This window comes from Pinus tabuliformis, chromosome 6 (genome assembly GCF_031772625.1).
Source record: "Pinus tabuliformis cultivar Carrire ecotype Pingquan chromosome 6, CPIR1, whole genome shotgun sequence".
NCBI classification, from domain to species: Eukaryota; Viridiplantae; Streptophyta; class Pinopsida; order Pinales; family Pinaceae; genus Pinus; species Pinus tabuliformis.
In genome coordinates, this window is record NC_142292.1 from 1,419,429,216 (window position 1) to 1,419,436,088 (window position 6,873).

Below are 6,873 nucleotides of genomic sequence, written 5' to 3' on the forward strand. Positions count from 1 at the left end.
GATATCTGCTTGTTAATAAGCCATTTGCCATAATAAAATTGATTGGGGTGGAAATACACCTTACTTGCGGACAATGGAAATGAAAGCGGGCAACTGAAAACGATAAAAATCCCCAACTGGTCGCGCTGCCCCGTGCTCAAAGTCCCGTGACAGCATCACACAGCAACAGGCAGCAAAGCCTGAAATTTTCGTAGTCAGGGAACGGAAGAATTTCAAAAGAGAAACTCGGTCGACCAAAGATTTCGTGGCAAATGAATCCAAATACATCACCCCTCCCTTGTATGGATTTAAGATTTTTTTTAAACGCTTTAGAAATCTATTAATATATATCACTAACTAACACCTTCATAAACACGGATTTCGAGCTCATGGCAAAAGCTTCTAATTAATACTTGCAATGTAGGGCATTCAAAAATAAAAATATGAGGTACATTAGAGAATGTTGACATGTCTCTTCTGGTATAAGTTAGATGGGTAATTTTATATTTTCAACTCTTCTTCAATACATATGACTAGTATTTGTACTAAGAGGCGCAAAGCAACACTAATAGGACATGCAGACCATGAGTTCATCTTTATTTGAGTCAAAAAGAGAGTTTATTAGGTATCAGATGTTTTAACGTGAGAAGTATCACAAATATGTGATATTGGAAAGTTGCGACACAATGGAGGTGAATTCACACGAAAACATTATAAAAAAACGAATCGCATCTACATATGATATTGACGATTATTAGAGGTGACATTATATGAAAGTCGATATCGGCAATCAAGGGTTCTATGATATCGGCAATTAACAATCGAGGGTCCAAGCTATGTACTTTATCTTTGGAATTGAGGAAGAGTGACCACATTTCAAAAACGTTGAAATGTGAGTTGCAATATGCAATGAAATCGTTGGGAATGGGTCGTTATTGTTAATGTGTCGGGATGGACGATAACAAATTAACAAAGTATTTGTCTGCAAAACCAAAGAAGTTTGAGCCTTTTCTCTCTCCTCCCAATGGGATGCGTGGTAGCAAAACACTGGATCCGATACGAGACACATGGAAAATAGTGACTAGATGTGTTAAGGGATGCGTGGCAGCCAGTAATTGGTTGTAGGAAAGGACACGTGGATGCTGACATCATCACGGTGTGCCAACACGGTTGATACGTGGTAGGTGGATTCGACAGCTTCAAGGCTCACAATAAGCCAAAAAAGGGTAACACATGACATTAATCACAAGGTAACAAGTGGCAGATATGTGGCAGCAATGGCGTCATGTATGGGAAATCAGCAATTGAAGGTTGAGATGTATTGTGCATCGAGGTGAAACCTCCGATTGAAGGGCTCTGATACGAGGGCTAGACTGCAGTCACATGGAGAGCTACAGGACCAAGGGCCAAATGCAGAAGGTGATCGGCGATTGGTAATCGCTGAATTGACATGTCGTGCACCAAGGTTACACCTCCGATTGGAAATGGCCGATAGAGAGGGCTCCGATTTGGGGGCTAGCACGATGGTCGCAAAGAGTTCAAAGGAATCAAGGGCTATTGGCATATCGCAATTGGAGATTGGAGGATGTAAGCGAAGGTTTCATTTCAAAAGTTTTGATGAAGGGCAGATGCGATTTATATTAAAGATGTTCTAATAAAATTAATCGGGTCTGTGTTGAAGAAACTAGGGCAATTAGCATTAGTAAGATTCTTCTAGACTTGATAACAATTTGTGAAGTGCTTTTACAATTTATCTTAGCTTGATCTTCTTCTTATTATTAGTGTGTGTGTTTACTTCATCAAACTGCTACCAAAAACAAAGAGACAAGAACACAAGATGTTGGCATTTTGCGAGGGCCAAAACCTCTCCCTCTTGGAGAGGAAAACCTGCACGAAATTCTTCTTATGGAGATTCAATTGACGAACACCAAGACCATAACCCTTGACCTACTAGGCCACTCCAAGACCAAGTCACCAATCCTCTTCTTGTTGTTGAGGTCATCATCAACACTGTTGCTTCACTGAATTCTTCATTACTGTTGCACTATCAAGGTCATCACTGAGATCACTAATGTTGCAACATTGTTGCATCTTCATAGAGATCATAACAACGAGATCTTGTACTAAGACATGTATATATAAGATTGTGGCATCTATATGGTCTTCCATCAAGATCATGATTATATTTAGAAGTATGTCAAGACAATAGATATCCTTATCACAAATATACCGAGACTTCTGACAACATCTAGAAGTATCTCGAGAGAGTATCGCCGAGATCCTCGTCATAATAATTAAGCCAAGAACATGACTGTGTTTTTCTTCCCTGCACTGATATCCTTATTGTTATAGCGATGCCGAGATTGTCACCACCGAGAAGTTTACACTGTAATTACATACTGTAATCACCACCGAGATTTCAAAAGTATCTGAGATCCTGTACTCACTCTACCCACCAAAAATTACAGTGAATCTGAGTTCCTGCACCCTATTGTACCCATCCGAAATTTTGTACCTCTGTACTCATCCGAAGTTGCAGAGATGTCTGAATTTTCTGTGTTTTGCAGATACCCCAGCTGGGTATATATAGTGGTTTGTCTTCCATATTAGTCGACGTGTCATTGTGAACCGTGGCGTCTATTTATTGAGTTGACATGTCATTTCTATATATTATGAAGTCGACTTGACTATCTTTCATATCATGTTGTTCGCAGTCTTCTTCTTTGGAGGATGGTGCTTGTCTTGGAGGGCTACTTGACACTAGGTTGACCCATGTACATTACATAAATGCTCAAGAAGAGCTCTTTAACATAATTTTGACTCTTTGACTTTCCTAAACCTATGGAATGAGCAAGAAACTCATTCATATAATTTATAAAAATAATATTTCTTTTTCTTGACAAGTACAAAGATAAAAATTATATTAACAAATACCGAACCTAGTTACACTTTTCTTCAACACTTCCTCTTAACTAGGGAGGTATTTACAATGGTACTTGGTTATTCTCAATCTAAAGAATTTCTCATAAGAAGAATCAAATTGGTAATCCCATATGTATAGCATCATATCAATCAACATTGTCATAGTGCAAGGCCTTGACTAACAACTCCATCTCTCCACGAGACCATGAGCTACAATGCTGGTGAGACCAATGATTTATAGACACCTTCATCATTGTCTCTCAAGGTACATACCCACCCGGGTGTTCACTAAGTATGACCTTCTAGGAATATTCTTATCTGGGGTTCCCAACCCTCAAAGAATATCAATCCTCTTTCCTACTCTTATCTTGGATGCCTTACACATCCTCGAAGAGTATCGAATGCTAGATGATTACCTAATCCTCCCATTATTTCTTCCCCAAGTGAAGACAAGAATGTTGTGTCTATCATGTGTCTACATTTCCATTCATGGCCTTCATCTAGACTTACGGTTGTTAATCTTGGTCTAGTGCATGACACATGACATGGAAAAACACAATTGTCAATCCTTTGTAATCAGGGGTGATCTTATTCAAACTCCTTCTTGATCAGGGGCCTGCCAGAGCTCCCTCCTAGCTAGGGACTCTTCTATATATCAACAACTTTTTCTTTGTGGGTCCTTCAACTTCTTGATCAACTTCTCTCCTTGATGTCATGAAATTTAGTTGAGCTTCTTCCTTGTAGGGCAACAACCATCGATCACTTTCCTTCTTATTCCGTCATGTCATTCCTTTCTTCATGGAAAGTGGCCTTCTTGGTACATATATGGAACCTTCTTCATATGGCTACTTCTTTTCTCTCCATGCTTCTTTCAGGAGTTTCCATCCATCGCATGAATGTTGGTTGCACTTGTACTTACAAGTCTTGTTCTAGTAGCCCTGCATGAACTCATCCAGATATTATTCAAGAAATTAAAACATTATATTAAATTAAATCATACCTTACGAGATGGCTCTTCATCATGACATCTTCTTGTAGGTATCAGCATCCTACACACATATTGTCACATCTCCCAAAGATATCCATTATCAAGGGTCTTCATTCTTTTCAAACGTTCATTAGAGCCTTCATATCTTTCTAGGAGATTTCCTAGTCAAATCTTCTTGGCCTTCTAGATGTTGATTGCCTTCATCATGGTTGTATATCTCATGATCTCTTCCTTCCTCACACATTCCATAGATTTCAATAAGAGTTTCTTTATTGTAGCCAATCACCTCATACTTCATATGAGGACATATGATTTTGATTTCATCTAGTGTAACATATGCGTTCTTGCATCTTTTCAGAGGAAGAGATCATTTTTCTCTTGATCATGCTTCTTAAGATAGAAGCAAAGATCCATATTACCTGCAACCATACGACATGACATTATAATATTAAACACAAGCATACATACCTTATTTTACCTTCAGGTCATCGAGGCTTCTTCCAGCAGCTTCCTTGATTGAAAAGATCTTCAATCCCTTGATTTGCTTCATTTTATATCATCATCTCATGGACTCCATAAGTTGGAGTTCTTGTTGAAACACATGTTTCCTCTCTAGATTAGTGAACCCTACGATGAGGATTCCATCAGAGAATTTTGAGGATCTTGTATATCCCCAACTGGCAGATGTTTCCTTTTTGACTTGATGTATGATGAGCCTTAGATGACTCCTTTCTTTCCTTCAATGTACATTGAGGTTCCCAAGAGCTATATATCCTACATGTTATCTGCCATGGATTTTTGTCCTTCATGATCTTCATGGAGATGTTACGAGCTCTTGTTTCTAATGCTTCCATGTCGCCATGATGCATCTTATTATCATTGTCGTATCTTATAACACAAGATTGAGGAGCTTATGATAGGACCCTTTTGTGAGGGATATTATCTTACTCATAGGAGATATTTGTCACTCCCTCTTTCCTTGGCCCTTTTCTCCAGCTTCCTCCATCTTTCGGTGATATGAGCTTCAAAAATATTTCTATAGCGTTGAATCTTAACTATACTTATTTTTGTCTTTGCTTGAGGACCAACCTTGCCTTTCCTTTCTACACATGGTTGAATTATTTTATCCTTTAATACTACATACTGCAACTTGTCTTTCTCTATCTAGCATAGAGACCACAAATTGTTGAGTGAGGTAACCTTCTTTGTTCATTGATATTTGTTACCTTGCTCATCAACGATGACTACCTTCTTATCATCTTTCCTAGATCTTCATGAATTTATCCTTCGCTCTTTGATACCTTTACTATTATATAGGTCTAAATGACCTTCTTTACTTTAATTTTCGAGAGTATATCTAGCATTTCATCTATCTCTCTTTATGTCTCCTCTATGCTATTTAGGTATGAGAGGACTTTTGAGTGATATCATATGAATCCTATGAATCTCTTGATGGATTAAAACAATGCTTGACCTTCATAAACCTTTTCATATATATCAATGATTTCTCTTTTCTATGAGGATTATGACAATCCTCCTTATTTTATGCAAGGACTTTCGATTATCTAACCGATTTATAAATCCCCTTGCAATCATGAAATCCTTTAACCAAATCTAATTATAAAATTAAAAGATACTTACTTGGTGTGTGAAGAGGAGATCTTCACCTTGATGCTTCTTTTGCTTGAGCTACCCATCATTAGTATCCTTTCATCATGACTTCCTTGGAGGTCTTCTAGCACCATGACATCAATGGTCTTGACCTCATCGAGACTGCTTCACAAGCTTTCCAATTCATTTTAAGGTACTTTTGACTTCAACATATTGTTGACATGTTAGTGATACTATGTTCTGATCCGAGCACCATGCTATTGAGATCATAATCATAGACAGAATTCGAGACTGTGACAAGTATATTTATATGGCACTGCACAGTGATGTCTATGCGCGTTGTGTATAGAGGCAATGTATTGAGAGCCGAAACTTGTCAATGAATAACATAACTAAACTGTGGGTGGCATTGTATAGATAGACTGTCTCATCACCGAAATTGCCTTCATGTAATAACTATACTGAGACAATCATGTAATCATGGATTGTGAGAGGTATTCGTTGGATTACTTCTGCAATACATATGTATATACCTAAGACTATCTTGTATGGCATGGAGAAAGTTCAGTGATCAATGATATACTCCATCAACCTGAGCATGAGTTGAGTGCATGACTGTAATTACTGAAGTTGATACTCCATGACTATTGTAGACCTGCTTGTTGTATAATTTCTCCTTTAATCCTTTCAACCTGCTTTGATGTCCTTGAAGACAGATCCTTGTATGTCTCTTTTGTTTCCTTTCATTTCACTTCAACACCTTAGCTTTCATACCATGTTGAAGAATCTAGGGCAGTTAGCATTAGTAAGATTCTTTTTGACTTGATAACAATTTGTGAAGTGATTTTACAATTTATCTTAGCTTGATCTTCTTCTTATTATTAGTGTGTGTGTTTACTTCATCAAACTGCTACCAAAAACAAAGAGATAAGAAAACAAGATGTTGGCCTTATGCCAGGGCCAAAACCTCTCCCTCTTGGAGGAGAAAACCCGCACGAAATTCATCTTATGGAGATTCAGTTGACGAACACCAAGACCATAACCCTTGACCTGCTAGGCCACTCCAAGACCAAGTCACCAATCCTCTTCTTCTATTGAGGTCATCAACACTGTTGCTTCACTGAACTCTTCATTGCTACTACACTATCAAGGTCATCACTGAGATCACTAATGTTGCAGCACTATTGCATCTCCATAGATATCATAACAACGAGATCTTGTACTAAGACATGTACATATAAGAGTGTTGCATCTAGATGGTCTTCCATCAAGACCATGATTATATTTAGAATTATGCCGAGACAATAAATATCCTTATCACAAATATACTGAGACTTGTGACAACATCTAGAAGTATCTCGAGAGAGTATCAC

At 38.0% G+C, this 6,873-nt stretch overlaps 1 protein-coding gene across 18 annotated transcripts in view; it reads right to left on the reverse strand.

Annotated features, from left to right (window-relative positions):
- Window positions 1–303, reverse strand: part of LOC149263957 (serine/arginine-rich-splicing factor SR34-like) — a 103,814-nt gene extending 103,511 nt beyond the window's left edge. For 7 of the 18 annotated variants that reach the window (XM_089427092.1, XM_089427089.1, XM_089427059.1 and 4 more), the window contains exon 1: window positions 60–303. The gene's annotated coding sequence lies outside the window, so the exon portion shown is untranslated. The remainder of the gene's footprint in view (window positions 1–59) is intronic. The other 11 variants (XM_089427079.1, XM_089427115.1, XM_089427028.1 and 8 more) reach the window with 3 other exon arrangements.
- Window positions 304–6,873: the final 6,570 nt, after the last annotated feature.